The sequence below is a fragment of the Lichenostomus cassidix genome, chromosome 5 (assembly GCF_008360975.1).
Source record: "Lichenostomus cassidix isolate B80296 chromosome 5, HeHo_3.0, whole genome shotgun sequence".
Classification (NCBI taxonomy): Eukaryota; Metazoa; Chordata; class Aves; order Passeriformes; family Meliphagidae; genus Lichenostomus; species Lichenostomus cassidix.
The window spans coordinates 52,467,860-52,478,130 of NC_139486.1; the positions used below are offsets into that span (position 1 = coordinate 52,467,860).

Here is a 10,271-nt window from a genome sequence, read left to right on the forward strand (position 1 = left end):
ATGGAAGACTGTATTTATGGCTGGAGACTTTTCCTGCAACAAGATAATTACTTCCAAAGAAAGGCAGGGTAGAGGGAAGATGAAGGAACTTCTGTTGAAACTTCCGGTCTTCTACAAGGCTTTGAGTTGATTGTAGAAAAAGCAGAAAAAATCCCCAAACTTTCAAAGATCAGCTGACAGCAGATATAGGGACATGACTGTTTTTAAAGGTTAATTTTTTTTGAAAGAATGAAGGTAAAACCAGGGATGTGGAAAATAAAAACGTTTACAGAATTTTGCCTTTTTATTTCAAACCGTAAACCAGCTTTACAACAACAACAACAAAAGTATGCATTCATAGTGGTGATAGATTAAGTGGGAATAAAATTTCCTTTCCTGCATTAATTATTGTCCCAAGTAACCGTATTTTTTTAAAAATAGAGATACACATGACAGAAGCTTTAATCCTGTAAACCTCTACAAGTTTACCTTTTCTTCCGGAGTCTGTTCTGACATTTTCTCCCCTCAAAACCAAAATGTCATTCCTGAATTATAATCTCCCAAAAGAAAGACAACCACGTAAAAAAAAAAAAACAAACAAAAACCAAAAAAAACATGCCAGCTAATTCCAAAAATAAGCACCACTGTTCACAGCACCATGGGGTGAATGAATGGTGAGAGATTCCACCAAGGGAATAATTGTGATGTCTATAATGTTAAGGAATAATTTGGCACCAAAAATACCCAAGGCCATACTGGTTGGCGATTCAAACACGAAGCATATCAAAACACTACTGATAAGCTAAATTAACAGATAGCTTATCTGAAGCATATACTGGCCATATGGTGCCACAACTTCTGTTGCCTGTTGCTGGCATAACAATAGGCTACTGCAGTCTTAGACTGGAAGCACTATTTGACAAACTGTCAACAGCATTTTTATTTTTTTTGCAGAGCTCTAGGGCAATGGCACACTCGCCTATTTGCATTTTTTTTTAAACAGGTGAACAAAGAGTAAACCAGATGTCGACTTTAGAAATCGAGCTGTCTGGATCAGGAGATTTAACAGAGGCAGGCATACTGCTACAGCTCAAATCTAGACAATGAGCTTTTCTAAAAACACTCTGGCCTAGGGGAGTGGCTATTTAAAACACTTGGCTTCTTTTATTTCAGCACTATGGAAGTGAATTCTACTCTTAAGTGCCAGCTCAAATGAAGTCATTTTGTTTCACTGGGGCTTTCTTTGCATTTCAGAAATGTAGCATGTACTGTAGTAACGGAAAAGACAAAAAAATGGGGGGGGAGTGTGTGATGTGGAAACCAGCAATTCGGTCACATTAAAAAAAAAATCTTTGAAAGGATAATTCAAGTGCAAGTTACATGAAATTTACTTTTCCCCTTAAAAAAAAAAAACACCAACAACATAACAAAAACAAAACTGACAACAAAAAATAAAACCCAAACCACTTCTGAGTGCTTTAGAAAGACCTGATATTTACAATCCCCTCAAGCTCCACAAAAACAAGGTTTGGATACTGACCAGTAAGGACCATTGCAATGGGACTTGAATATATTACAGAAACACATTCACGTAATTTCTAAAGTATCATGCAAGTTGCTTTCCTGCTTCATTTAAAAAAAATTAAATCTTACTATCTGAGGAGAAAAAATCTTTTCATAACACAGTGATCCACTCAATCATTTCAAAAATTGACAAAATAAAAACTACTGTCAATCAATTTATAGTAGATCTTCATGATATTCAATTATGAAAATGTGCTTTTAGCTGTGTTCTGTAGGAGTGTGAAAGACATAGTGAGAAAAATAGATAACTTTCTGTTCTAATAATCTGTTCTGCTTTGATAGGCAGTTATGGGAACATATTTATTTTCTGACTTATACCCAACTAAGTATGTAGCATTTTTAGATTATCTTTTCAAATTGTTCCTGAACATTCTCAGTTAAAAAAAAAAAACAACTCCTTTCATGTTAAGTTGAGATTGCACTTGAACTCTTTCCAAAAGCCAGAGCTGTACTGAATTATGATAATTAGAAAGCTGTGCGCATAAAAGGCAGCACAGTTGATGCATTTAAAAAAGTTCATGCCAGAGAATATAAGTTCAATATGTTCTCACATAATTAACATTTCCCATCATTAGCAGCAGTTTTCAGTTCATGTATCTGTAAAAACAACAGCACTCGTCATTGTTTTAGATTCCCAGTCAATAGCATTTTAATAGTTTTACACATAATCCTAAACTTTCCTTCCCTTCCCCCTCCCCGCACATGGAGATTTCACATTCTACCTCCTGACCTGCTAGGAAATAAACTTGGGTTCTGTGCTCATGTGCTCCTGCTGCCACACAGACTGACTCCAACCCGAAAGTTTATGGAAAACCTAACGAGAGCTAGAAATCCAAGAAGGCCATTGCAAAGGTACAACAGGATGCACAGGGAATAATCACGTTGTCCCAATAAACAATGAGTAGAAGACAAAGAACAAAAAGTTGTAGGTGATACCTTTGACTGGACAGGAGCCAAACTAAAACAGGCTGCCTCTGACAAACCAGGCACTGGCTGGAAGGAGCAGGAAATGGGGTCACAGCCCTGCACCGACCAGGCAAGTGTCTGCAAACCCTTCACACACTCCGCGGATTTCCATCGCGGTCTGGACGTATGTACAAAAACTCATCCAACCAACGAGGGCATGTAGCACATGATCTGTTACTCTTTGAAACATCCATGGACTTCCTGTGTAGAGTATCTCCAATTAGTTGTTAGGAGCTGGATTATGGCTTCAAAAATTTTAAAATTAATGTAATTCTGGTTGGACATTAATAAACTGATCCAGTATAAAAAGCTGCTGAATCTGCATCAACACAGAGAGAAATTTTGGCGTTACTAATAACATGACAAAACTCACAGTGGGATCAGGATTTCATACAAAAATGAGAGGTTTGGTGAATTAAATCAGAAAACCCTTAGCTGAATTTTGTGTTACAGATCTGAGGAGCAGATTTGAAGTTGCTGCCTCAAAGGACTGAAGTCTGCAACTTTTCACTGTCTTCTGTTTTGGAAATGAGCAATCATTAAAACCAAATACAAAATTATTCCAGGAAATATTATTCCATCCTTGTTCCACTTGCAAAAGTCAAAAGGAGTTTTGTCCAAGAACAGAGAGCAAGATATGGTCATAAAGTGGGAATTTATTGCAGAGATTTTTCTTCTGAAAATGTGTCTTTAGCACAGCTTAAAGTCAGTTGGCTTTACAATAAATAATGCCATCAATCTGTTCATATATCACAGGACGCATTTTAAATTACGCAGCACTTGCAGGAACTGTCACAAACCTTCCACCAGCCCTTGCTTTCAGGGAGATGATTTACCTCTTGAAAGTTCTAAAATTTTGTTGAGATTCAAATAACTTTTTAATAGTAAATGACTGCAGTTTAGGAATATAAAACATCGCTGCTCGCGGCAAGTGCTAATGGCAGAGTGCAACACGGCGGCACAACAGTAATTAAACCTCAGATCCCAGGAAAAAGGACTATTTCTCTCATGAAAGGGTAGGTACCTCTGATGAACCGGAGACTTCAAAATCATTTTTAAAGGGCCAATTTGCACCCTCATTACAGCCAATGTAATCCAGCAACAGGCCGTACGAAGTTGATAGAATTAACCTGAATCTAGACCAGATTTCTAAAAAGTCAGCCCTCACCTCATATTTGCACATGCTATGAATAAGAGCCCGAATGGAATGAATGATCAACTGTTAATAGAAATTTGCCTTCAAGTCTTAGGCAGATTACAAGTCAAGCAGAACATAAACCCCGTGCAAAAATTTGAAAAAGTATGTGTGTCAAATCGATATTATTTTAAATCAAAGATGTCCTTCTTTAGACATCAAATATCACACTAACCATGTACATAAAGCATATACTGTAAATATCTTAGTATTTGATCCAGCAAATGTTTATTCCTATGAGTCATCCTGGTCACTTTAACCTGAGTAAGGATTAGATCCAGCAAATATTTTCTTCTTAAATAAATGGAATCACCACAGAAAGACAGCTTTTAAACTATCTCTGGAGGGATACTGGATTAATATTAGTGCCATGAAGAAATTCCAGATAGAATGAGCGATGTGTATATATATATGATGCATATCCAGCAAAAAAATGTGTTCATAATAGGTTTGAAAGTAACCTTCTCCCAAACACACACATTCAGAACTGTGTTTTGGGAACAGTCTTAGGCACCTTCTAATAAAATCAGATTACTTCTGGTGAAATTCTTCCAGAGTGTAACCATCCCACTTTACAGATTGAAAACTGACAGCTACATCATAATACACAACTGTATATTTTTACCTTTCCCTTTTTTTTGAAGTGAAAGACACCAGTAATTCTCTATCACTCCAGAAGTTTTTATTCCTGCGTTGCCTGTACTGTACCTTGAAAGTTTGCTCACAGTATTATCCACAAAGGCCGCTTAAACAGAAAGAAGGAAGAAATGTTTTTTCCCTCTGCATGTGACTCAACTGAACTTAACTTTTTCAAGCATGGACAAACAAAGCCTAGAAACCACTTTAACGATATCCAAAACCACTACAGCGTCCAGCAGCAGCAACAACAAAAAAAACACTAGTTCCAAATTACACCAAACATGCTACACACATGCTCACACATCTCCACACATCACAACACACTATCATTGCTCAGCTGGACACCCATGGCCGGCTCTAGCTCGTAATTAAGTTTCTGCTGTTCTTTTCTAGCTGTTTAATTAAAACTCCTTTAAGCACAGTCTGTCTTAACTAAGACTCCTGTCAAATCAACATTTTTCCTCTGCTTTGCTGCTCGCATACTCTTCACTCAGCACCGACTCTGAAACTGTGGAGAATATAAAACCATAATTTGAATCTCAAGAGCTGTTGTTACACTCTCTTGGCTGAAAAGGCCAATAATATTTACTTCACCAAAGCGGCGTAGGCAGGATTGATTCTCAAAATACACCGAAAGTGTTTAACGACAAAGTACTTTCCAAAGGTATTTCTAGATGGCTAAGAAGAAAAATTGAAAGAAATTGTTTGCATCCAAAATTTCTGCCTGGTCAGCTGATAAAACCCTGGAGCAAAAAAAATGCAGAATTATCCCTGCTGGTATAGAAAACGCCTTATGACCTAATTAAACACCAATACAGTGTGAAAAGATGTCTTTTACCACAAAGGTGAAAAATAAATGCACCTCAAAAATGTTTACCCTTAATGAAAATAATTTCAAAAAGTTGATTTTAAAAACTTGCAACTTCAGAACGTGACCCAAATATAAAATCTTCAATTTTGTGTTTTAAGAACATCCACTGTATTAATTCCTGTATTTCTATTCCTAAATAAAGGATGCATATGTGTGTATATAAAAATACATATGTTCACATAGAAACAAACATGCAAGCTTCTTTCCCACCCCCAGAAGTAATTTAATATGCAGGTCTGTGTCATTTTTAATAGCACCATCTTAGCATCAGTACAATCTAATATTCTGTAATGGTATTCCCCAACTATTTATAGAGATAGAATACATCATACATTACAGAAACACATTCCCAATCTAGGGTTGTAAGAAGAATCCTACATAATTTTAAATTAAGTCCTAATGTAATTATAATCATTTTTGTTTTCATATTCAATTGCAGGTAGCACTTAGTTATTTACATGAATTTTCCTGTTAGAGGCATTCCCACAGAGATTTCCATATTAGATGTGCTGCATAATAACTGAGCACACAGCTAGAGAGAGCAGTATGTTATCCATACAGCTCCCAACTTTGCCATTACCGAGGTCAAACAGCTCTGTAAAACCGCTAACTGGCAATATTGCATTTCTAAACTTTATCAGCACAAAGAGAAAGCAAATATGCTCCTGCTAATACAGGAATACAGCTGCATATGTACTTTTTCTCCCTGAGGCTCTGCCATTTCGGCTTACATTTCTTATAAATGCTATTTTAAGTCCGAAAACACCAGTACAATCTGATGTTTCTTGGCCTTTTTTGCCTAGATGGTGTTCAACAAGGAACAGTTAAAAAATACCGGGAGCCATTTACATTCAGAGAACGCAGGGCAAAATTGCTCCCTAACTTTCCAGCACTTCTGGAGGTCACTTTTCATTTCTTCATATCAAAGGCAGGCACTTGTTTCTAATAAGTTAACAACTCTCCTGAGAAACGTGGGTGGCTGGTATTTCATTGTTTCATAAATATTTTTATACTGGTAACACCATTCAACTTAAAACAGATTTCAAGAGGAGAAAAATCACGACTAGAACTGTGTTCAACAGAGGCAGGAGCGCAAACTTTTTTAATTGGTGAAAACAGAGATATTTTTCCTCTCCTCCCGCTTCATTTCGCCTCGCTGTTTTTGTCTGGTGGTGTGGAGGGGGCCGCTTTGTTTTAATTTGGGTACAAAAGCCGCACTGTATAACTTTTCCCTCCCCCTTGGAAGTGTACTTCCTTTGAAAGCGCTCCTCTGCGAACAAAGGCTGCCACCGGCCCTCCGCACCAGCGCTGGGGACAGCTGTGCGATGGGGCTCTTCAAAACCTCGCCGAGAAATTAAAGAAAAAACCCTGCGGTTCCTACCGAAAGGAAGTTTTCCAGGGACAATCTCCTCGGTGTTGCAGTAACTGCGACTTTGTCTTTTTTGGATACAATGTTTCTGCTGACTCCCGAAAATTTTCCACTTGAATGTGCAATTAACCAGCAGCGGCGGCAGCAGCAGCTCTGGAGAAGGAGAAGAAGCAGCGAAAAAAGACATTCCTTCTTTCATCTTTTAGAGGAAAATAAAAGAGGGGAAGGAGGCAATACCGGGGGCAGCACGGCGGGCAGAGCTCCGCGCCAGGCCGGGCCGCCCGGGGATTGCTCCTGAGTGCTGCGAGCCTCTGCTCCCAGCCCGGGGCTGCTCCCGGCTTTCTAGCTTCCCCACGGAAAATAAAAAAAAAAAAAAAAAAAAAACCAAAAAACAAAAAAAGTGAAAAATGCCAAGGATCGGTGCGCGCGTGTGCGTGTGTGAGGGGGGAGCGAGCGAGCGAGCGAGCGAGCGTGTGTATGTGTGTGTATGTGTGTGTGTGTGTGTGCGTGTATGTGTGTGTGTGTGTGTGCGAGCGGCGTGTGAGCGCGCCCGGTGCCGAGCGGTGACTCAGGCAAGTAAGTGCGAGCGGCGGCGCGGGGGAGCGGAGCGGGGCGGGCGGCAGCCGCCTGTTGCAGCTCCGGCCGCGGCCCCGCAGCGGCAGGAACTCCACGGGAAACAACTTCTCCCCCCGCCGCGGCCCCCGTCCCGCCTGCCCCGGCACCTGCGGGGGCGCCGGCCCCCCCCGGGCAGACCCCGGCCGGGACCGGCCCCCCGCCCCGCCGCACAAAGCGCTGGCGGCGTGCGCGCCCGCGGCTCCCTCTTACCTCCGCGCCGCGGCCCCCTCCGCGCACCGCCAGCGCGCCGCGCTCCGACGGCAAAACTTCGCCCGCCGCCCCCGGGCCGCCCCGGCTATTTATGGCCCCGCGCCTATTTTTAATCCGCCGCTTGGCTATTTATACCGCGGCCGTAGGTTGCCGCGGGCCGGCGGACGGAGCCCTCGGAGGATGAGTTGCTGCCCGGCCGGCGGCGGGGCGGGCCGGGCTCCCGGCCGGGCTGCGCGGCGCCAGCGATGCGAGGAATGCGCGGAATGAGGGGAGGAATGAAATGAACGCGGGAGCGGGGCGGCCGCGGGGCGGAGCGCGGCCCGCCGCCCCCTGCGGCCGCGGGCGGGCGGGCGGGGCTGCGGGCGGGGCCTCCGCGCCGCGCTGACCTCATAGGGGAGCCCGCGGGAGGGGGCCCGGCGGCGGCGGAGCGGGGTGGCGCGGCACCGGGGAACGATGCCGTCCTGCCCGCCCCGCGATGGAGCGGCGGCGGGGTCCGCGACGGGGCGTGCGGTGCCGTGAAACAGAGTTCCGAAGGATGGGCTGCACAGGGTTCTGCCGTGGGTCACCGCGTCCGGCTGGGGAATGGATTGGGAGGCTCCCCTGGGAAGCTTAGTGTACCCACGCTCACATCCAATCCTTGGATGCCCCGCAAAGCACTGTGCAAACCCTCGTCAATCCCTAAGAAAAGCAGATCTGTGTCCAAAAGGCCAGCAGAGCGCCCCAGGGCCCAACAGAGTCCCAGAGCACGCAATTAGAAGACATCACACCCCAAATCAACATGGACTAGCATGGCCCAGGGGTCCACGCTCTTCACCCGGAATCCAGAGCATGACCTTTCTCACAAAACTATCCCCAGCTCCAGATTTCACAATATCAATTTTTCCACCACTCCAAATGTGAGCCTAAGTGCCATTGGACTATCTGTACCCTTCTTGTACTTGTGCAACCCATCCCCCAAAAATGCTCCCCAAGCAGCATCATAGGCATGTCTCCTTCAGTTAACAATCCGCTACCTTATGGAAATAATTGCAGGGAAGGCACAGCTGTTGTGCTTGTGAAAATTCATATTTGCATAAGCAAAATGGATAACTGGACACCTTGATGTTTGTGAAATAAATTGCTTATTTTGATGTGCAAACACACATTTCTATCCACCTTTGAAAGTTTGCCCAGCAGGGCTATCGCGTTTGGAGCTATCAGGAAAATCACGTTACAACCTCAGAAGAGCAACATGTTGGTGTCACCGGGCAGCATTTACATGTTCACACTGCATGTAAGCTCATGACATGCTGGTGGAATCCTCAATAAATTCCCTGTATATTGCTTTGTGTAACATTGAGAAGGGATGCCCAGCGTGTCATTCTGTGAATACCAGAAACATGCTTGTCCCAGTGCTTTCCCACTGCCAATCTTGTGAGACAGCCATGCTGTTAACAGACATCATTGTAGCCTGTGACTGACCCGAGAGCCTCTTGAAAAGCAGCCACTTAAAGCTCACTTTGCAGTTTACACGGAGGCTGCAGCTGTTTTTTACCTTTGTGGACCAGGCACGGATTGTGTACGACAGGAAGTGCAAGCAGAAGATGCAGTGTTCCCACAGGTCACACTTATGACACTGACTGAAACCTGCTAAAACAGCCCTTCAGAAAAGGTGTGCAACAAGTAACAATATCAAATGAAGCCAAAGTTTGAGCAGGTCTTGGTCAAAGGACTGTGAGAATGCAAAAACAAATGTATTTTAGGGTATTTTTTTCCCCACACCATTCCACACTGGGCTGAAAAATTACTTCCCCAAAACAGGCTACAAGAAACCCCTTTACACATGCAGAATTTCTTTTCTCTTCCACTCCTTCTTTCCAAATAGCTCTAGTAATATTGTCTCCTAAGTGTCTGAGTGCCTGCACAATTGGTAAAACTCAATCACTTTGCAGATGTCTGCACAAAAGCCATAGTCTCTTGAGTGCACTTAAAGTTTACCAACTCTTTTCCAAAGTTGGAACAGAAAAATGGGACAAAATATTGCCCCCTAACACCTATAACATGGATTTTTTTAGTCACTAGGCTTAAACTCCCTCCACTATGCTCACTGCATGCACACAAATGTGAAACATCTTTAAATGAATGTGATTCTTTTTCCAAAAGGCTTGCAGAGGAAGTACCAAGAATACTGACTCTTAAATTCAGTGCCCTGTGCAGAGCCCAAACAGTATCGCAGCTCTGTGCATGTGGAAGGAGAGAAGCAAATCTTTGGAAAATGGGGAAGTAAGAGTTTGAAAACTCCTTACCTGTAGCAGTTCTCACAAAGAAAAGTGATGAAACTTTTGCAGGATCATGCTCTTCTTGTGTAAAAGAAAAACAAGAGTGTCTCTGCAGTCATCAGACACAAATCAGACTCTTACCAGGTTGCAGCTGTTTGCTGTATCTGCACACAGACAGGTCATTAGCTCTTTTAGAATGCAGAATTCAAAAGAATTGTAGAAGAATAATTAAATTTACCTGATGCCTGCATCTTTTGCTGTTAACTGCAAGCAGCAGGGAAGGTTCACACAATTCTGACTATTTCCCAGGTTCTGAAACTTTGTATGTTAGTGTCCGTCACAGGAAGAAATGCTCCCATGGAAGAAAGGCAAAAACAACTGCTTGGGGAAGACTGGAAGTCTTCCACTGGCACAATGCAAAAGTTCATCCACAATCCACAGTTTTCAACTCAAGGCTGAATCCTGACAATATCTTGCTCACAGGCAACTGTACATACCAATTAAACAACCAAAACTGAGGCCAGGGTGAACAGCAAACCAGTGTGGTGACTAAACCACGGCCCTTGCTAAGCACAGCCAGCAAGC

At 43.1% G+C, this 10,271-nt stretch overlaps 1 protein-coding gene across 9 annotated transcripts in view; it reads right to left on the reverse strand.

Annotated features, from left to right (window-relative positions):
• The window catches only part of TEAD1 (TEA domain transcription factor 1), a 153,164-nt gene extending 145,427 nt beyond the window's left edge, over window positions 1–7,737 (reverse strand). For 3 of the 9 annotated variants that reach the window (XM_085063092.1, XM_085063090.1, XM_085063089.1), the window contains exons 1-2: window positions 7,429–7,736; window positions 6,616–6,756 (exon numbers count right to left, since the gene is read on the reverse strand). The gene's annotated coding sequence lies outside the window, so the exon portion shown is untranslated. Of the gene's footprint in view, window positions 1–2,499; window positions 2,731–6,615; window positions 6,757–7,428 lie in introns of all 9 variants that reach the window. The other 6 variants (XM_085063088.1, XM_085063085.1, XM_085063093.1 and 3 more) reach the window with 4 other exon arrangements.
• Between the last annotated feature and the right edge of the window lie 2,534 nt (window positions 7,738–10,271).